The sequence below is a fragment of the Parambassis ranga genome, chromosome 14 (genome assembly GCF_900634625.1).
Source record: "Parambassis ranga chromosome 14, fParRan2.1, whole genome shotgun sequence".
In the NCBI taxonomy this organism is placed as follows: domain Eukaryota; kingdom Metazoa; phylum Chordata; class Actinopteri; family Ambassidae; genus Parambassis; species Parambassis ranga.
The window spans coordinates 3,522,858-3,546,023 of NC_041034.1; the positions used below are offsets into that span (position 1 = coordinate 3,522,858).

The 23,166-nt window shown below is 42.2% G+C and overlaps 1 protein-coding gene and 1 long non-coding RNA gene across 4 annotated transcripts in view; one reads left to right on the forward strand and one right to left on the reverse strand.

Moving 5' to 3' along the window:
* zbtb16a (zinc finger and BTB domain containing 16a) overlaps positions 1-23,166 on the reverse strand; it is a 124,015-nt gene that overhangs the window by 51,727 nt on the left and 49,122 nt on the right. The window lies entirely within an intron of this gene.
* Positions 16,647-19,130, forward strand: LOC114445659 (uncharacterized). The gene is made up of 2 exons (XR_003671698.1): positions 16,647-16,792; positions 17,233-19,130. It is a non-coding gene; the product is annotated as an uncharacterized LOC114445659 (long non-coding RNA).

A 23,166-nucleotide genomic window follows, 5' to 3' on the forward strand; every position in this document is an offset into this window, starting at 1 on the left:
TGGCATGACACTATTTAGCCTCAGTTACACAAAAGAACACGTCTGAGAGCTTCCACATTGAGGAATGGTTCAACAATAGAGCTGGCCTGTTCCAGGAGAATACGCCTGCTGTACTGCATTTAATGACACACTCGGTAAAAACACACACACACACACACACAGCTCCGCTGTGAACAAACTGCCAGCTGTGTGTTTGACTTAACTGGTGGTAAATATGGGGGATATGGGATTTACCTTGTGTGCCATCCCATCTCTCATCAGCCCAAATGTAGCATTAACAGTAGCAGAAGTGGTAGTTGGGAAATAATCCTCTAAATGTATCCTTCAAAAGCAGAAGATGCAGCCATTTGTGTGGATTTCACTGACAAAGGTATAATAATAATCTGACTACAGCACAGCAATATGTATGTGATCGGGTTTATAGAGCACAGAGCCACCTTTACGCTAGGAATTTTAGGACAGCTTGGGGAAAAATGGCCACATATGAAATGAGACGGACATATTGCTTGACCTCTTGTACAGAAAACGTTGTTGGAGAACTGAGACACAGGAACATGTTAAGCTTGACGAAAGAGTACTACAAATGTGAAAAACCCAAGCAAAGAGACGACGGAGAAATTGTGTGTCCTCCAATTTTTTTTTGGACTTTCCTTAAAACAACACTCCAAATGTGTCTCCATTTACCTAGTGCAAAGTTTAAATGAGGACATGTGAGACAGAACTTTGGTCTGATTTCCATCTGTGCTGAGTAAACTTTCCCTCATCACACATTTCCTCTCAAATGAACAGACCACACTGACCTAAAAAGCAGACTTTAGTCCACAACAACAGGAGCTACGTCAATCATTAAAAAAAAAAACGCAGAGAGGGGGCCTGAACCTCTGACAGGTTGAGTGACTTTTCGCACCTAAGTTAAGATATGAGGGTTAACTTGACATAACCCATGTGATTCCTGTGGGGCAGAACATACTGTATGTCCACATACAGTATGCGGAGCAGGCTGAACGACCCGTTCTCAGCACTCAGAGAGGCTAAATGGGAAATTAGAAAGGCTAATTACAGTGTATCTGTCGATGGCTGACCAATATCACACTCAGTGGTTTTTAACAGTGTAAACAGGGCAGGAGAGAGAGGCAGACAGGCAGATTAGGGAGACAGAATGTGTGTGTGTGTCTGTGTGTGACAGAGGGAGGGAGGCAGACAAGCGCAGTCACCAACAAAAACATAGCCTGGCTGTTCACTGAGCCTACATAAATGGCTTACGTAAGAAAGTACTCTCAGTACCAAAAAACAGCAAAAATCCATAAACACACACAGACACACACGCAGACACACACACACATCCCCCCTCTGACTCCCTCGCACACACATTCACTACACTTGAGAGGACTTCCATTCATTCCCACAACCATAAAAAATAATTTCCACTGTCTCTACTGGATTTACAGCCTCAATCTTCACCATAAAATAAAAAGTGAAGCAATAGTCAAAACTGGCATTAAAAAAAAAAGACACTTATCCTCTGCATCTAAAACTCAATCTGGTTCACACACATTCATGGGAACACACACAGACGCAGTATGCTGTCAGAACAATGAGTACAGACACCACACGCTCTCTCTCACCCCCCCCTCGCTCTACCTTCAGTGTTATAACGAGCTCTGCTGTACAGTTTTATTTACACCAGCCTCTTATCAGTGGTACAGCAGCACAGAGGCTGCCAATTGGAGAGGACAGGCCCACGGTACTGCCTGTACCCTGTAGTGGAGTATAGGTGTGTACCGCCATGCTCCCAGCACATTTTTATCAAGGCTCAGAAAAGTCTGGGCCCGCGCCAGGCTGCCTCTCAAAATAATAAAACATACTCACACAGACGCACACAGGATGAGTCTGCATTATTACACACTTTATTTAGATGGAGTTGAGGGTAATAATCTACCATTAGTCATTTTAGCCACCTTCTCATATGCAAAGGCAGAAAATGTTTCAGCAAATATATTTTTAGCTGATTATGTTAGTTTACCAGGAAGCGTGTGACAGATGGTAACACACAGGAGGTGGCAGGGTGGCACATTCTCACAAAGTTTTAGGAAAAAGGTTTTATTGTAAAGATTTATTAGTGGGAAAAGGAGCCGATGTGTGACAAGTGTCACAAACTCCGGAACTGGAAACTGAAAAATACGATTAGCTGACGTGAATATCTGTCTGTCCCGAAGACTTAGAAAGAAGAAATTTTTGTCAAGTCCAGGATCATGTGGCTTTCAAACACAAAGCCACACACTTAGCTATAGTAACTGTACAACAATATGCTTCAGTGTTTTTAAAATCAGAGCTTTACATGGTATTTAAAAGTAGGGTAGGAGATTTCTCCCAGAGCTCGCCCCGAAGCCACGCCTCCCAATCACATGGGCGCGCATTAACCTGAAGACGAGCTGCGGTCTGTGACTTCGGCCATCATGCACGTACCTCTCTGGTGCACGCAGAGCAGGAAGAGAGTGACAACCAGCCAATACTCCGCGCAGGGTCCACCCGGAGGATTGGCTGATGTTTTTAGCGTTTTATAGCTTCCACAGATGATTCATATTCTTCGTTTTAATGCGAAACTGCCGAACTAATCGGTTGCTATCGAATTATAAAGAGAAGTTACACTAATTTAACAAAAAGTGCAGCAGAAGGAAATCTCCTACCCGACCTTTAAGACACCTTAATACTTCTTACCGCCTAACACACAACAAATAAAGACAATGCAGCAAACCGCTGGTACTAGAAAAAAACGACACAATAACAAACAAGCTAAAACTAGCTTTCAGCTTACTATGAAGCTGGCCTAGTAGAAGTTTATCTTGAAGGGTAAACTAGGGGTGATATTAAAATCAGCTAGCTAGGACTATAAGAAGGTGATGAGTAATTAGTTTACCTGTAGTAGTGCTAGAAAAAGGTGACAGTAATCAGATTCCTATTACTAGTAAAAAATAGGGGACTGTAGTAATTAGCTAGCTACTAGCCTAGCCAAGCATTCTAAAGCTACTATATCCAGGTTGCTGTTGTTTACATGCCAGTTATTACGGTGTTGCTAGCATATACCTATTAAAGGTCTTCTCTTAGCTAACAAGTGTGTGATAAGTGTAATGAGACAGTAGCTGTAACACGGTGTACTTAGCAAACACAAAGTATGTGCACATGGAAAAAGCTTAATGTACTCTGTAGATGATACAGTCTCTGTGAAACCTCCCAACTATCTGACAGGCAAACACAACATTATAGATAAGAGATAGATAATCTTTGCTTTTTTTATGGGGGGGGATAGACAAGCCATCAAAAGCACAGGAACATGTTTGCTCGCGATGATATTGTTATCGACGGAAAGGAAAAAGAAATCAAAGGGAAGCGAGAGAGCACGAGGAAGAGGGAGGGAGAGGAAAAAAGGAGGAAGCAGATGAAGACAGAGAATATTCAGGTCGCATTTGACAGCTTTACGGTCTGTTGCGCCGAATGGGATGTCTAGGGACGTGGCAAAGCAGACAAATATTGACTTGCAGAGTGTTCGCATGCACACACATTTACACACACACACACACACTTACACACACACACACACACAGACTGGGAAAATACACAAGACACTTCCACGTGAATCCTCTAAATTCAGACCTCCTTCAAAATGGATGAGCTCACATTGCAGCATCAGTCACCCTTGTTTTTTTTTTGCCCAGCTTCACCTCTTAATCCATTTTGCCTGCTAACCAATTTGTTTGTCCAGTAGGTCACAGACAGTCTCCTGCCCTCACTGTCCCCCCCGTACTGTTTATTTCTCCCTCTCCGTCGTCTTACTTTCTCTGAACGACGAAGCCATTTCCAGAGCTTCTGCCCCCCGGGAGATCGAGGGCATCTCAGTCCACACAGCCATCCTTCTTCCTCCTCCTCCTCCTCCTCCTCCTCCTCCTTTCCTGCAGTTGCTTCCTCCTTTATTACCTCTTTCCCTCCAATTTTCTCTCACTCTCAAACTGTCTTGACATCAGAGAAAAGTGACGCAGATGGATCAATTAAACGTCGAATAAACGATTTCTCATTTTTGCGATAAGAAGAATCAGAAACGCGTCCCAACTGGTAAAACAATGAAATTAATTCCAAGTTTTCAGCAAATTTGTTTTACGTAATTTCATTCCAATCACAAGCCCATTATTTTGCAAAGCATTCGTCTTTCCATTTGTTTCACTCACAGCGGGTCTTAGGCTCATTTTCTACCACTACCTTTAAAAAACTGATTGATACCGACGATCTGAGAGGACGTTTGTGAACCTCCTCCCAGTTTCACACTGAGGTTTCCTTTTATTTTGTTTTTCCGAGTGAAGTTTACTGTGGTCAGATGGCTTTTGTTTGAGATGGCCCACAGTCTGACATAAAACTGTCCGTCTCCTTCAGTGTGTGAAATGAAGATTCAAGGAGGAAATAAAGAAAATCAAAGTTTCCCAGGTGAAGGGAGCAAACACACATAACCATATATATGTCCTGTCTCACTGTCCAATAATGGCAATTACACTGCTGTTGGCAGACACTGACCAAATGTTTTCAAACACCACCACCACCCCACCATCCTCCTCGCCTCCCCTCTTCTCCGGCTGCCTCTAGAGGTGAAAGGTGCCATGTGTTTTCAGCTCTGCCTCCGACCCCCCTCTGTTTTTCGAAAAAAAAAAAAAATGAGGCTTTGACATGTATCCGTGTGCTCCTGCAGGCCACAGACAGTGGGAGAATGGATGAGTGTGGGAGGAAACAGGAGCTGGATGCACAGAGGAACCACCCCGGGACCCTCCCAGTGTGAGGCAGGAAGTAAGACAGGCAGCTCAAGAATGCCAGAGTGGACCACTTCACACAACCTCAGGACTCAGGAATTAAACAGGTCCTGGCTGGACAACAGTATAAAGTTAATTGTTGAATGTAAAGTCTGCTGACAGAGACCATGATGAAAATGTAGCAAACCTTCAGATGAAGTCTAAATAAATAAATGAGTCTGATGGTTGGGAATGTGCAGTGTAAACTGTTGTTGTAACTTGAACATATCAACACCCAGAAATAATCTAACGTGACAAAGAGAGACTGCACTCAGTGCTTGGGTTTACAATCTGTGATGCTTCATGTCAAACAGTACCAATGGAACAAGCCTGGTAGCCACCAACGGCTGAAAATGTTCATCAACAGCACACAAAGGCTTCAACACATCACCCTGCTGCATTAACAGAGCCTTATTCTGGAGCACTGTGAGTCCTCAAAGCCCATCAGTGATGAGAAAACAGCGCGAATATGAGAAGAACCATCAGAAGAATGATCTTAAAAGCTGCTGCAACATCTCTCAAACCTTCACATTTTGTTTTTCTGGGCTCTTTGTCTTCGTGGGGAGCTCAACTCTAAGCCTTGTTTATTTCCTCTCCAGCTTGGGAATGTTTCCTGTTGAATTTCTGCTGCCTTAAAACTTCAAACTGGCTCCTCATCAGTAAGGTTTTCTAAAACGGTCTGACATAAAACAGAAGCTGGCAAACACCTGTCAAACAAACCATCCCAGTACTGTATAGCCTGGATCTTTGCCCCTACATGTACGCCGTTGTCCAAAAGGAAACGTACAAGAGGCTCGACTCTTACCACGAAAACAATGCAACCAATGGACGCGATGTTCATTTCAACAGAACAAACAGCGGTCAAACGAATCCAGGGGCTTTGTCTTCTAACACAATCCATGAACATTTCTTAGCAGATGACAAGAAGATTGGTTGTTTGTCAGTGGTTTCTCATCCACCACTTCTATGGTGAAAGGTTGGTTAAGTTTAGGTTAGGGAAGGATTGTGGTCACGCTTTAAAGAAACCACTGCTGACTCTTGGCAGAGAACAGATGGGAACAGCTGTGACAAAATCAGACGCTTAGCACGCCCAACCACCCAACAAACCCATGCTGCTCCACCTCAGATGCAGGGATATGGCTTATTATATTTTCTGTGCGACATTCTAACTCCTGACTGGATGGTGAATATGTTACACCACATTTTAAAGCGATCAGGCCCCTAGGTGTTCAAATATCTTGCTGTGGGCAGACCGACATCATCAGCCACTTGCAGGACATGAAAGCTAATTTACATATTGGCTTTAATCTGTGCGTGCTGGGATGAGGAGGGACAGACCTGAGAGTCTGACCAGCAGTTGAACCCTTACCCCTGTGACCACCACAAAACTGTTGCTCAGCCAGCTGCTGGGAATCCAGCAATTGACATCCTCTTTACAGTGCTGTAAATGCATTTATAGTTCAAGAGAGGAAGGGATAAGATGGCTGCTGGATGGAGGCAGGAAAACTCATCTTGGCTGTAGTTTGCTGCCCGGGGGGGTGGGGGGTGCGGAGGTTTAAGGCAATTGTACACAAAAAACCTGAAAACAGGAGCGTGCACACTTGTTGGCCTGCTTACTTTAAAGATCTTGTTCTGCAGAAGCAGGGAGAAGCAGAACACAGAGGCAGTGCTGGGACTTTTTTTTTTTTTTTTATCAGCGTAACAGGAGAACCAGAGCTCCTCCTCATTAAAAACCAGTGCAGTGGACACTCAATGACATTCACCTGGTTTCATGCTAACATAGGTCGTTGCCCAAACTACACACAACACAACAAAACAAAGCAGAACTTCTGTCAAGTCATCTTTTTTTGGTGCCTCTTCTGCTTTTTTTTGTGGCCACTTGAGCAGAGAAATCATCTCAAACACACACACACACACACACACACACACACCCTTAACCCAGGTCAATAACCTGTAAAGATTTAGTGTTTAGGGCCCATTATTTCCTGCTTTCAAGTCACACATTGTCAAAGGCAATGCTGAGTTTATTAAGGCTGGAGTCACAAGGCAGGGATACAGTTAAGCAGTAAATCTGTGACAAAAAAAGGACAAAGAAATACTTAAATTTATCCGGAATAACACACAAAATGATGAATACAAGTCACATGTCCTGACCACCATCTGAAGATTACTTAATTGCCAAACGATTGTTGATGTGAGTGGGTTCAGCTTAAGAAAGAGGCCAAGCTGAGCCAAAAGAAAACAACTGGAAATGCAGATGATCGAATATCCAAACGGCTACAACAACAGGAAATTCTTGAAACATGCATTTTTTTCTTTTACTGCACTCAGGTGCATTGATTAACATACTTGTTTATTTTGTTTGATTCCAAAATCCTCTCTTCCACCCTGTTAAATCTTCCACATAAAACTTAATAAGTGACTTCAAACGGGCAAATCGGATCAATTAGGGAAATCTCACAACAAGACCTATTTAGGGAGAATAAACCTACCTCAAAATACCACAGAAGAACTTGTAGTCATCAAGCCTGTGTTATCTGCCAAATGACACCATAGAGCTTTTCCATTAGGTCATCTGTTTTCCCCAAACGGGGTGTCAAAGAGTAGGGAAATTATTTGGTGCAGAAAGTCAAAAAAAAAAGAGATTAAGAAAATCCCTGCGTCCAGAACCGCAACACAGATGACATTGAGATCCAATTAGTTATCATTTATGAGAGCCTGAGCTTAGCTTTCCTCAGCTGCTTTCACTTTGGGCTTCAATAAAGTTAAAGGCGCTGCTTACAGCTTGCATGCTGCATCTTCCACAAAGCTAAATAAAGACAGGACGAAAAGAGAGAATAATAATTAATGTACAATGAAGTTTATTATTTCTTCATAAACTTCTTTATAATTCCTGAAAGTGGTTGACGACTAAAGCAAAGTTGTGGATTCGCAGCCCGTCTGCTTCCTGCAGACCCGTCCCTCTGTGCACGGGATACCACACAGCTCTGGATATAGATGCAGCAGAACTGATACTGTAGAGGCAATGACAGCTCCTGGCAGGCAGCCAAAACGTAGGGAAGTGTGTGTGTGTGTGTATATGTGTGGGTGGAGGATGAGGAGGAGGAGGTGGTGGTGGTGGTGGTAGGGGGATACAATCAGCTGAGGCAGAAATAGGCCAAATGGTGAGTGTACGGTTCAAAGGGTTCGTCTGTCCTCTCTAGTTGAGTTGGGTTTTTTCTCCTCTTTTTCCTGCTGTTACCTTGTTCAGCTATGACAGGAATTCTACTTCTAGACACACGTGTAATGTAATTTTATTTATTTACCATGCACCGCATCATAATTATTCGTTATTTCAGAACATTATATCTTAATTATTTTGCTAATTTTAAAGAATATAGTTAGATAATCAAGATGTATTCTTTTCTATCACTAATTTTGTGAACTCACGTGCTACTTTTCTGAGTAGTTTAACAAAAACCAAGCCTCTATAAGTTCAGTTTTAACAGGTAAACTTTCACTACTTTCCTTCAGTTTAACACTGTATGTTAACAACCACTTTTCTGTCACTTTTTCCATCATCTTCTGAATCCTCTAACCTTGAAGATGATCAAACTTTAATGATCTGTGTTAAACTGTGTAGCAGGGCGAGACACTTTTTTTTCCCCCTCCTTCCAGCTGGATGTGCTTTTTGATGTTCCAGGAGCTGATTTATTCCACTTCCACCAAACTGATGGAAACATCCCCAGTTTACACTGAATTTCAAAGGTTTCGTGTGAGTCTGAAAGTGGCTGACAGTTTGACAGAAACATCTGTATATGTGCCGCAGTCACACTGGTTGTTCTCATTATGTCTTTGTACTCTTTATGTCTTTCACCCACAGATATGTCTTTGCATATTTAGCGGACATCTTAAGAAGGTTCTTTCTCAGGAAGTCTTGCTGTGAACGTTTATGTGCAAATTCCTTGTTCAAAAACAGTGAGTCGAGTAAACTAGTTCTGCGTCAATGGACACGGATATTAGAAGTTAAAGTATGTTATAGCACAACGGACTGCCTGGGGCATAAGAGAACTAACAGTGCTGTCACTGTAATAATATTACTGTTTCATGGTATTTATTGTGTTGCCTGTTTACACAGAGCATTGGCTCAGTAATGATTTACAGTTCTTTCTGTGTGATAATACAAGGCACAGTTTATGTTATGCAACATGCCCTGGGTCGAGAAACCACAGGGAAAGATCATTAGAAAACAGAAAGAGATATCGGACTCAACAACAAGCAAACATCCAGACTTCAGACTACTTTTAAACCTTTTAGTAAGACTAGAGATTGATTACTCTAAAGCTCTTATGCCCGGTTTACACTGTGTGATTTTTGGCTGTCGCAGACGAAAAATGAGCATCGTAGGAGAATATCGTGGAGATATCTTTGGTCGTGGCTCTAAATCGGTGGTCTTACGTCGCACTGTGAGGCAGCTTCCACGACGGCCATTGTCACCGTCTTGCGACCAAAGATAAGCTGAGTAAAATTCTAGCGGTGTCAGAAATTTAGGATGACTGACTCACAGTGTGACAGCTGCTACAACTTGTCACCCTGCATCCACGTCTTCCTCCTCCTCCACGCCTCCGATCGCCTGCGATTCAGTGAATGGTCATTGTACAATCTGCACGCATCAAATTAGGCGTACCAAAGTTTGTTAGAGTCACGTCGTGTAGTGTGTCATGCAATGGTCTTATAAGATCGCTAAAAATCGCACAGTGTAGAAAGGCCATTAGTGATATATGTAACCTATGTGCAGGTAGTGCAGAGTTCATCATCAAAATTATGAATTTAGGATCTTAAAGATCTCGTGTTTGCTCTCTTTGGTGGCCTCTATGGAAATAAATTGGAATTGCAAGTGCACCAAGGTCCCACTCAACCCTCAGAGATCCATCATTAGATGTTAATGTTGCGTGTGTTGTGAGTTAATGTTGCTGACATTTGATATAAGTTCGGCAGCACAGTGGTGCCGTGGCTAACACTGCTGCAAGTTCTCCCCGTGCCTGTGTGGGTTTTGCCAAAGAAGTGCAGGTTAGGTTAACTAGGGACTCTAAATTGGCTGAGGTGCGAGTTCTTTGTCTCTCTATTCACGATAAACTGGCGATCCGTCCAGGGTTAACTCCGCCTCTCGTTTGCCGGACAGCTGGAATAGCTGAGACAAAGACAAACCTGTCACAAAGTGCAAATCCTTCTGGTTTGTCTGATGAGTCTTTGGTCAAAATGTCAAAAGGATGGCATGTAAAAAAAACTCACGCAGTGCTAGTTTTTTAAAGAGAAAGTCGTAGCTACTACCTGAACGGCCGTATCTCTAAACTGTCTCTAGTTAGAGCCACCTCTCTGCAGAGAATACTCAAAACACAACAACTGTGCAACAACAGCTTGATATTCTGAGCGGGAATGACGACAACTATATTTTCAATACAAGGGTCTCAAAGAAGTTGTGTTTGAGACACTTCACAGACATTCGATTCGATTTGATTTGAATGAAAGTCTTCCAGCCAGATTGCTGCTTTAATATGTTTGACCAGCGTATGCAGAATAATCCGAAATCATCCTGCATGTAAACACAAGCACCAGCTCATTACCAAATGAAAGCGACTGCTGGGCTGCTGTGGCCTGAAAAAGTGTGCCGAGCATCTCAGAAACTGCCTCGAAAGAAAGACAAGTCAACAAATCGCTTCAAATCAATACACCCCCAAACACACACACCCCCCACCCTACTTCCTAAAAAATAAATAAATAAATAAATAAATAAAATCCTCTGGGGTGCCATCCAAAAAGCCTGTTTACTCCTGGATTGAATTGCTTTATCTTCTGACCAGCCATATTAGTATTCTGAGGCCACTTGCTTGTTTTCAACAGTTATAACACAATATCCATGCTTTGCTTTTATGTCGCACCTCCCAGTGGAATTAGTAGCATAAAAGCAATCCTTGTGTGTCCTGGCTACTTCCAGATGGCTTTGGGAGTGCTTTTATCTTTTCCCTCTGCCTCGCTCGCTCCGTCTCCTTTCACTTTCTCTTGCTTTCTTTCTCCCCCCCCCCACACACACACACATACACATGAAAGTGCCGTCGGCAGATCTTTGCTTAGCCGGGTTCATTCTCTCTTCATCCGAAAATATAAAAGTTTCAAAGAGCATTTCATGAGGGAGCTCTTCCATAAATGGGATTCATAGCTTTCTAATCTGCTCTGCGAAATTGATCTAAAAAGTTTCCCAGAGCTATTGGCCAACTTACATAATGCAATAAAAGGTCGTGCCTGAGAGAATATTTACTTTTATTACCATTTGTGTCACAAACAATCCCCTTTACTCCGCTTTCCCAGTTGGGGCTGACAGAATTTAGCAAAAAAAAGAAAAGAAGCCTTTATAACGTTTCATTCAAATTTACAAACACACTTTCGCTACATAAAGCAAATTTGGAACAAACTGTCAAAAACATAAATGTGTCTGTTGGATTTTATTCAATAATATAAGAGCAGGGAACATGAAAAAGCGTGAAGAGACATGGCTGTCTGGATTCTGTGTGGACTGTGGTCAAAGACAATGACAGATGCACTCAATACTTATTAATTCATGTGACATGTCACATGCTGTTGTCAAGTTATAACAGAAAAAAATGCATTTGTCTGACTATATATTTAACCTGGGAATAGCACACAGCCTTGTTTTGAAGCCCCGGGCATGCTGCTAATCTAACAGAAGAACAACCGGACAGAGAGTGTGACTGTCTGCACTCATGTAAAACCTGCCGAATTACACACACACACTGTCATGACACAATGAAGGAGCTGTCACATTTGATTGGCTGACTTCCATTTCTGCCGATGTCAGTGCATACCAGGGGCTCATTACAGAAACTGCGACAACTGCTAGTGAAAATCTAATAGCCAGCATGAATGTATGACATGCTGTTCTATCATTACCGAACAATGTTTTACTGTTGGGCATAATGCTGCAGAAATCGGAGGCATTTTTTTTTTTATTTAAAAAAACACAAGAACCTCAGTTCTACTTTTTCCTCAGTCACACGCTGTCTGTCTCACAGATAACGTTAGGTGTGACTCCCTGTCCATCCAGTTTGTGAGCACATGATGGTAACAATAGCACAGAGAGCGTCGTCAGGGGAAGCTATGATTTGATATGACAGTTAAGTGTTGAGCAGGCTGACAGCTACAGAGTTTCAGCTGCACTCAACAAAGACCGGACAGTTTACATGACACACAACCCTTTGGACAGACAGCACATTTCATGCTTGGATATATTAGCGTGCAAGACAAAATAAAAAAAAAAAAAAGGTCCTTGGATCGCTGACAGTACAATCTGTGGCAGCATAAGGCTGTTTTAAGGGCATAATCCCTAATTTAATGCAACCTATTTTTCTTCTTACCACGATTTAGATCATAGATGAGTGCAGCGGAGTGCTGTGGAGTAGAAACATATGCACGTTTTTGCTCCAGAAATGACACGTACATACATGATTTCTTAGCCGAGGTGGTACAAAGAGCGGAAGTATAGCATAATTATAATGTTGTGGTGTTAGTATCAGAAAACCACATCTGCGCTCTTCAGTCCAGCAGTCGTGGAGCATACAGATCCCTTCTTTTCCTATTAGTTAGCACAATCATTACTACCATCAAAATGGCCACCTCTGGGCTCCATCTTCAGCAGGTGAAGAAGTCTGAGGTAGGATAAGGTGTCTGCTAGAGTTCGAATCCTGTGTGGAAGGACTATTAGGCTGCAAAAGATACTGACGTCAAACTTTCTGCATGTTCACTTAGAGACTTAAACTGCACATGCATGTAAGGAGCACAAGCTAACTCATCTCTCAGTCATGTCATTGCTTCAGGAAAACAGGCTTTTCCAGAACAAACCAAACTTTTCTGCCATTTTTGGCTACTATAGTGATTTTTTATGTACTTATAAAGACTTATTGTTGAGTTCAAAGCACGCTCTGGTTGGGATTGGAAGTTAAAGACACAAACTGCATCTGCAACCACTCAATATTCACTGTAAATGGACCTGTAGTGAACTATACATAGTGTGTATCGTCTTACTAAATGACACGGATCCATTTCCCTTCCATTATGACTGCACTATCGGCGAAAACATCTGTGCAATGCACGATGGTTGCCTCTCTGCCATTGATCAATGTCTGTACAATACTGTTAGTGTTAGCACTGCAACAATACTGAAGTCTATTTCATGTAGTGGGATCGCTTCAACAGGTATAATGAAACAGCTGCTCCATTCATCCATCTATTCCCATCCCGACTCTTTAATATTATCTAAATATTGAGCTCAGAGAATTAGTTGTACAACTGTAGCGTCTGACAAACATTGTCATGGTCCCCAGATTAGAAGCGTATCGACTGTGTCATTACGGTCGACCGACACACAAACAAACGCCGCGTGAAAGAGGGAGCTCGGTGTTGTTTTGTGAGCTGTCCTGCATAAATGTCGCACCAGTTACTTTCTCCACTGTGTGTGTGTGCGTGCGTATGTGTGCGTGCGTGTGTGTGTTTGTAGGTTTTACAGTCAAGCTCAATACACACGTGCCCGTGCACACACACACACACACACACTCACACAAAGCAACACAAATCCATACTAGCCACAGGCTCCTCTCCAATCTATTTTCTGCTCAGCTGGTTTTAAATGAAGTTATTATGACTCATTAAAATGCCCACAAGCTTGTGGAAGTCGGCCAATTACGATTTAAATTTAGCCTCCTGCTCTCACAACCTTATCTCCCCCCCCCCTCGTACAACCAACCTCTCATCACTGCCTCTGCCCCCCCCCCCCCCCCCCGCTTTTTATTTTGGGATGGGGGGGGGGGTGTTTGAAATGCATTTGGGAATCCTGTAAAACCCCCCAACTCTGCCCCACTCTCTCTCTCTCTCTCTCTCTCTCTCACACACACACAGCTCATATGACTATACATGCGAGCAGTGTTACAGTGAGATAAGGTTCAATGAATATCTTTGTAAATAATAATTACATATCAAAGGGAAAGATGAAAACAAGAGTAAAAATCAAACCCGGCTGATGTCAACATGTGCAGAGCAGATACAAAGAGGAACCTCCTCCAAATGTGGTAAGTGCCACTAATTGCTATACAGAACTGCACAACCGGACATTGCCAGTACCACATGTACACACACACACACACACACGAACACACACACTCACATCCACACAATCTAGTTTCTTTTATTTTTTTTAGGACAATATAATAAGGCCAGATTCCATTCATAAAATAATCAATTTTAGATTTGTGCAAAATGGTTTTATTAGCACTAGACTGTATAGGAGAACATAAGAGTATATACAGCTGCAGTGTTATGATGATAATGATGATGATGATGATGATGATGATGATAATGACAGTCCTAGCAAGCGGCTTACAACCACCTTATTGTGTCCAGATAAGTACCACAGAGAGCTCACAATCAGCTCTGCCCTTCTGTCATCCTGACGCCCTGAGACAGACTGAAGGACCCTTTGCCTAAAAAAAGACACTCCCAGAATACCTGGAGACTAGACTGAGCAATTCCACCTGATCCTGCTTTAGCCCCCTTGAGCAATGTTCACTATTCAGGCAGTAAGAGCCCCCCAAACACACACACACACACACACACGACCCAATTTAACATCACACTCTGGAGCAAACAAACGTCTGCAGCCTCTGTATCTTCTCCCTCCTTTTGAGTTAATGGTGAGCCGAATGTGTGTGTGTGTGTGTGTGTGTGTGTGTGTGTGTGTGTGTGTGTGGCTTATTGCATGTTTGTGTGTAAGTGAGAGTGTGTGCTTGATGCCTGTGCACATGTGTGTTTATGAGTGTGTGCATTCTACAGTATCATTTGAATTTCCAGGAGAGCAAATTAATTGGCAGCCTTTTGCAATAATTGACTTTTACCACACACACACACACACACACACACACACACACACATCAAGCACACACAGCGAGCACTCTCTCTTTCTCTCTCTCTCTCAAACACATACACACACACATGCTGCTCGCTGACAACAAAGCTGCTGGGAGGAGGGAGGGATGATGAAGCGAATCCAAAATTCAATCGACTGTGTTCTTGTTTTGAGCAGAAGGCACACAGTGTACTGTACTGTGAGAGGCCATAAAACTCTCACTCTCCACCAAAAAAAGAAAAAAAAAAAAAAAAAAAAGAAAACAGCCTTTGGTAGACACACAGACGTTTCAGCAATCACCCTCCATCAAAACACTTTGTCTCGCATACAAAAATAAGACTTGGCATCAGAGCGGAATACCAAATCAGGCCCATTAAGGGAGCACAGGGGCACTCGCTACTTAGCAACCGAAAGGATTTAAAGCTGCAATATCCCTGTAATAAGAGGAATAAGATCAAGTCCTCTCATGTTTTTTTTTATTCTTGTCTGAAAATAGAGAGGGTTCAGAGTCAACTTTGAACTTTCTGTCCAAGTTATTTTTTGATTGACAGGCTTTTGAAGTATCTGCTGTAATCTGATTACAAAGTACTCTGCTGGAGTTTGCTCATTTCCCAAAAGCTCCTTCCTTATTGGATTTGAAAATTATGACCGAATTCATACAAATAACTATAAATTGTCTTGTTGCTGTTTGGTTAACTAAACTCAAGGGAAACATCTTCCCATCTATAACAAGCTGCTCCACTATTTTCTAGGTCACCATGGTGACCAGCCCTCACCCAACCAGGAAAAAATTAACATTCCCCTATAAATAAACACAAACAACTCTATAATTCAACCACTACAGTTGTTTTTTTCCTGGTGGACATGGGTCGATGTGTTCCCCTAGTAAAATAGTACGCAGTTGTTGCATAATATCATATTCCAACAACATTTTTGGTACCTCAGGCACAAAGCCAGACCTGCAGCTTTCAGTAGTCAGGAAGCACCTACAGCTAAGGTACAAAAAATATTTTCAAATGTTCAACCTTTGTGCACAAGATTTATGGGAAATGTTTTTTTTAATATCTGTGAGGACTGCAACGAGACAGAGACAAGCAAATGGATCGGTCAAGGTTTCATTTGTTTACAGCAGCACTGAAGACACAGTATTTAATATTTTACAATACTAAATGTCTGAAGGTGAACTTGAAGCTTTAAAAGGCAGCTCCTAATGTATAAAAGCTTTAGCTGGAACACATATAAATATATATATTGCTATAAAAAAACATAAATATTCCTCTAGAAAAGATGAAAGTATGATGCTTTAAACGCTTAACATACTTGCCAGCACCTGTAAATATGTTTATACCAAACTGTGAATTATACAGCGCTGCTACAGAACATATCATACTCCAAAACATATTATTAGACAGTGAGACATCGCTCTGCTAGTAAGTGACACATTTCTCAGCAGTGCAAGTTACAGTTAATACCCGTTACTGCAGCTTCCAGGAAGGCAGCTACAGGTGTCAGGTAGAGACACGCTGAGCAAAATGACATTTAAGGCGACTGAGTGCCGATCCAGACACAGACCTGTCAACCTGGTCAGCCGGGAGACTCTATCACAGAGAGGATCATCCCTCACATACTGTTCAGCCAGGCTATTTTTATGTTTTATTTCTTTAGAAAAAAAACGCTGCTTTTCCAAGAAGCCCACGGTGCAGGTACACCAAGTCCTGGCTAAGGAGCGCAGCTGTTCGGACTAACACGTCTCCAATGAAGTCACATTTGCTCAAGACTGAGGTCTAACAAGTCCTAACCCCCCCACCCTGTCTCCCCTCCTTCGCCTCGGCTAGGGAAATAAAAATATTAGTCTGACAGCAGCGGCTGATGCTGCCAGTATTATAGGTGGACCCCTGCGTGGTGTTACCTCTCGCTCGCCTGTCCCCTGTGTGCCCTCTCATGCAGCACAAAACCCAGCTGAGATTTCTCCAGCTGCGTGATCCCAGCGGTGTTCGGAGCAGTAAATCAACAGGTCAGGGGAAGTTTTATGTAGCAGAGGAGGAGTAATGTTATGCTACTAAAGAATGAGCTACTGCTGTTTGTCTGTGCTGTCTGTCATCCTGTGTTAATGTGCCCAGGAACACAGCAGTGATGTGTGTGTGTGTGTGTGTGTGTGTGCAGAACAGAACATCAGCTGTGGTAAAAAAAAAAAAATGTACATGAAAACCACTTAACACTTTGGGCCATACTTTTTTTTTTCTGAACTACTTCTTTTCCTGCTACTTGCTTTTAATAGCACTCACCCTCCTCCCCCTTCCTTGCCACCCCTCCTTCCCTTGAGTCTCCTGTCTCTCTTCTCACTCATGCATACACACACACACACACACAGTCACACATGCACACACATACACATTTAGGAATTTGTGGCCTGGAAGGCAGTCAAGTTTCATTAATTTCTGGGTTTGGGTACAGTACAGTGTGTTCCTGGACTCACATCTGCGAGCGATCATAAATGCTGGAATGCTGGCAGAACATCCAGACCTGCCGGCACAAATATGTCGTCATCACTGTGAGGGAAGAACCGGCAACACGCCAAAACAGCCGACCAGTTGACTGCCAACAACCAAACAAACGCCACGGAGATAGAAACACAGACAAAGAGCGACGGGGAAGCAGCTCTCACGCCTCACCACATTCAGATCCAAATTCTTTAGATTTTTTTTTACGCGGCTAAACACTCCGGACATTTATGCAGGCATATCTCTCCCACACTCATATTTGGAAACAAAGCTTTGGATTTTTAAGGGAGTTGCACAGCTGGCAGTGTTTTTGAATTTAAAAATTCTCAGCTCCATTCCAAAGATTTTGCATTGTTTCCAGTAGCATGTTACCACCACTGGGGCGGCGCCATTATCAGAAATGGTCAATTTCTTTCTTTAGTTTATACACCTCAATGAAAAATCAATACTCAAATATGAAATATGTACCACAGTTTGTACAGCTATAGTCTGAAATATATACTGTTTATTTGAATTTTTGCAAAGTCACTAAAATGCCTTTATTCCAGTAAAAAATGAGTCAACAGTGACTAAAAAAGACGACAAGGAATGTAAAATGCTTTGGTTTTCAGAGGGTTAAATAATCCACATAACACAGATTTTCCTTTTTTTTTACCCATACGACCACAAAAGACAAACCAACAAAGACAGATTCCCTTCAGGCTGGTCAGAAACACTGTTCTAAACTCTGGAAATACACTGCACAGGCTGACTAATGCACAAGCCAAACACAGGCATACCAAAGTGATGAAGCCTTGTGTGACACACACAAGCACAAGCGCTGTGCTCGCACATGACCCAAAATGCCAGGAGATTATCATGTAAAGTCATGTTTATATCAATAATGTAGAGGCTCAGAGATAATGTGTGTTTGTGGTTAAACTGTAATTGAGCATGTGATGACTAAACTTCATCTGAAAGAAAGTTCTTTATGTAGTATGCTTGTCACAGTCCAGAGATTTGAATGTGTTTGAGAGCTTTACAGTTTCCACTATGGACTTAAACAATATTCATTTTATTAATTTAAGTAAAAACATGTTTATATATTATACATTTGGGATGTATCTGTTCATCAATGGTAAATAAAGGGTTTCCTTACATATAAATAAGGGTAGATGCTTAGCTTTACACTGTAAAAGTTGTTATTGTTGTTATTATTGTGCTATTGAGTGTTACAGGCTACTGTTTTAATTTTTGAATGCACCATAATAAATGCAGCTATGGTATTACCACTAATCATAATTGTAATTATGGTTGATTTTTCTAATATTTGTGCTGTAAAGATTCTTAAAATGGGGAGAAATAATGTTGAAAGTGCTCCAAATTATAATATATATATAAGTTATCCCTGCAAAACGCTTTGTTTTAAAGAAACACTTTAAAGATGTATGTAAAAGAAACAAGCCTCATCTTGGTATTTACATACAGTTCTTCATTACATGTTACATTCCACCACTGTTCCTGTGATTTTCTACTGAACTCTAACAATACATTGTCAAGTTGAATCATCTGTTCACGGAGCATCTGAGTGACTCCTCTGCTGGAAATGTAAAATTCTACAGTGTGTGGCCTCTTTGTACAAAGCTACTGTATATTTAACGTGTCGAGACGCTGAAGACAGTCAAAGATAATGTCATCCACCATGTTGTATATTTTAATACTCTCTCTTGTCGTCCCCTTGGTATCCTCAGTACCAGGCGACACGTTACGGATGCCATCTCTCTGTTCATATATCATCACATTGTGCCCTTGAGCAAGACACTTGCAAGCCTGCGACTGCAGCTTAAATAAAGATAGATTTCTTGTAATGTGTTTCAGGTCTCTCTCTCTCTCTCTCTTTCCTTAACACACCACACACACACACACACATCTCGGTGGACTAATCCAGCAACTCTCTACTATGTATACATACTGTAAACAGAGGATTAGCACTCTTAAGCTATAGAAGCAGTAAGATGAAAAGTTTGTGGTAACGGAGATGGCGATGCGGCCGTTCAGGGAGAGTCTTATTGGTAATCTTATTATGCTGCATCGGCTCGCTTAGAAAACAAACTGTGAATCATATCAGTCTGCTCCGGCCTTGTTTGATGAACACACACTCACAAGTTAGTTTTATACTACACTGACTGAGTCTTGCTGAAATATCACAATATATCACAACATGTTGAGTCATATCATGACACACATCCTATCAGCAGACCAACATAACTGTGATTATTATGTACACAAACACATTTTGTAGGTTGACTCAATTAATAATCAAACTGAATAAATGACCATAAATGTGAGGTTTGGCTGTATCCACCCTGAGTTCTGACCGCATTAAGAACAGGATCATTTTTGTTTTTATTAAATTGGCCTTAGTTTACAAAACACAGGAATTATCGTCCATCCGTGGTGAAAGGAAATTGCTGCTCACAATTTAACATCTAAGTGTTCAAAAAGCAACCAAAAGAGGCTGAGTCACAGTTCCCCACCCTGCTCGAACCCCCCCATCTGCAGGCTTTGGCTCAGCAAAGGCTGTCAAACGCTAAACGTCAGGCGGAGATAAAAAAACAAAAAAAAAAACCAACAAAAAAAAAAAACAACGTGGAGAGGACAGAACAAGACGAGAGGAAGAAAAATAAATAACTGGCACAAGGTAGACTGTACATACTGTACCCTCAGCGGTGGCAAGCAGCCCAGACTGGAGTGCTGCCAAGTCCTCCGTACAACAAGCACAGAGAGACAGACAGATGGACAGACAGGCAGAGAGTGAAAGACAGAGAGGGGAGGATGGTGGGAGGAGGGGGGAGGCAGCAGCAGCAGCAGCGGTGTCTGAAATGCTCCACATCCACGACACGCAGCGCATACCAAAAAGCCTCTCCACTCTCTCGCTTCATCTCCCCAATATTCTGTCGTTTCTGAAGCGAGCTGAAGGATGATGGCGGCAGCGGTGCAGGAGACGGAGGAGGAGGAGGAGGAGGGACTGAGGTTGAGGGTTTTGGGACTCGGTGAAGTGTCATCATTACAGAGAGACATGATAAAAATCGAGACGCGGTGTCAGACTGAGAAAAAGCCTTGAAAGTCAAACGGTGGAGGCGGAGGTGGAGGAGAAAAAAAAAAGAGAAAGTAAAAAAAAAAAGAAATAAAATAAAAAAGACAACAAAAACTATCAAAGAAGCTTTGCCTCGGCGCTGTCTCTTCCCTAACCGTCGCCTGTCTCGACAGAAGCGCTTGTCTTGCCTTTTACACCAGACCAAAGCGGCTATGAATCAACACTGATGTGTGTAACAGTACAGGTTGATGTTGTGCGTCAAGACAGCCCCGCATGGAAAGAGGAAAAAAAAAAAAAAAAAAGAGAAAGAAAGAAAAAAGTTTGTGCACTTGCTGCCACTGTTGCTAAAAATACACTGCCCACATCTTCCGCTCGGTTGCCTTTCTCAAGGTGTAGTATGTGGTTCTTCCTAGAGTTTTCAGTGCTCTTTTTTTTTTCCATTTGATCTCCTATCAGCAGAGTTTTTTCAGGTTATAATAATGGGTACAAAATGTGAGTTGTTATTAACCTGTTGATATAAAATGATCTTCTGTCAGCTGTAAATCTGATACAGTAATGTGGATCCAAGACTGGATTTATGTTCAGCCACCACCTTGTTGTTTAGTGTGGTGGTCCAACCTTATCCAGGAAGTAATCATGAGCTCAAACACACTCGTGCCTGAAGCCTTCACGCTGCTGCTAACAAAAGACCGAGGGCGATGTCGAAGATTCACCATACTCTCGCAATAATAATGACACCAGTGATGTCATGTCTTTGTGCCTTTGTGCAGAAAAACGGCACTTACATGCTCACTTATCGGTGCCATCATTTCTTCATAGTTACAGATCGGCACTTCATCATATATGCATGTCAAGGTTTGTGTATATAGGAGATGACGGGCATGCGGCGACATTAATCCAACAGGAAAACTACTTGGTTAGGTTGAAGCGACACATTTTAGACACCAACATTACTCAGTTAGCTTCAAGCAACACATGTTATTTTACCGCAACACATGGTCAGGTTTAAGCGACACATGCTTAGGTACCAAACCTACTTGGTTAGGTTAAAAAAATATATTGTGGTCTGCAACTCCTGCCTCAACCAGAACCACTATATTTTCCCATTAAAGGCCTTTTTTTATAATACATATTTGTTCATGCCCTGAATAATATAAACAGGATGTGCATATATAGTAAGTAATGGGACAGTACACATGCAGAATTGATATGATATTATTATTGTTTTGTTATCACCCATTAGACTCTTATGGCTGACCTCAACAGCTGCACACACACACACACACACACACACATATTGCAAGATCAGGACTACAAGATTACCTTGACTCACCCCGATGCTTCTACTGTGTGTCATGGCTTAAATAAATCTTTGACTTCATTCCTACTGAACTATAGCCTACTACATGATGTCACATAAACACACAGTCAGCTCTAGAACAAGCTCTTTAGGGCAAGACATTATATTTAAAGGAAGCACATGGTGTAATTGGAGACACACTGAGAGACACGTGCAATAAAAAAAAACACAAAACCATTCAGTATTACATTTTTTTCCCCCTGTGACAGAGCTCTGTCCTGTCTGCTTTGACAAGCCAGTGTGAAAGAGTGGGAGGTTGTGAAAACGGGGTGTAATTTTAAAATAAACATTGAAAATTTCCTCAGAGCAACTTTTGCTTTTGACACACTGAGTTGTTTGCTGAGCCGATTCACTGGCACAGCGTGAGTTTGTCATTCATCTTTGTCACAGCATAGCAGGAGTGTCAGCATCCATCTCAGTCATTGTTTAGGATTTTTGGGGAGAGATATGAATAAACAAATGATCCTGGCAATTACAGTTTTTTTTGTCTATTGCCAGTAGTCGGGGAGGGGAGGGGGAGAATGACAACGATAGCAGTGTCAAGTAGACAATTCAGCCCACTTAAGTGTGTCACATTGGAATACAGGCTTCCACACAAAGGGCTCAATCTTTGGGCCAACATCAACACATGGATTTAGGGTTTTGTGTGTGTGCAGAGGAGGGTGCCTCATGAGGTTTCATGGCTTTTACAGTGTCTCAATAAACCATCTGCACTTAGGGCCTTAGGAGTGGGGAACTCTTTGCTGCCTATAAAAGACGGGCTGGGCCATTAAAGCAGGGCTGAACTAAGCAGGCTCAGAGCACAGGGACCGCTGGGGCGTGTGCATGTGTTTTTTGGGGGGGGGGGGGTGGATGTAACAGTGTCAGACTGGACCAATCAATGTGCCCAGTGTTCTGACTCGCACTACCTTTCAGACCTCTAATGTCACAGAGGTGTAGGATGACAGGATGATGATGTCCAGGCACCTCTTGGGTTAAGTTTCCCAGAGCTGTTCGGCTTTACTGAGCTGAAGAGTCACATAATCCTCAAATCACCGCGTCACTCTCCACATTCACAGGCTCAAAAGTATATATTTATACTGAAATTAAGCCAATATAAGGCACATTTCCTCCATAGGCTCCTGGTAAATACATTTACCAGCGCCATTGCGCGTATATTTTCTTTGATTACGGACGATCCTAAAAGCCTGCTGCAGTGTTTCCACTCACGTTAACAAACCAACAAAGCCAAACTTTCAGGGACGCACTCAACTGAACTCAACTGAAAACAGCAAGGTTGCATTCTTGGAGCACTCAAGTGTTGGATTGACGGAAAGTATAAGTGAATATATTAGAAAATAACAAGGATTTTCATGCCTTTCATTTATTCTTATGAAATTCAATCAAGTGGCAATTTCTTATGAAGCAAACGTTGCAGCCCAATGTTGCAGCTCCTCACATGGGCACTTGAG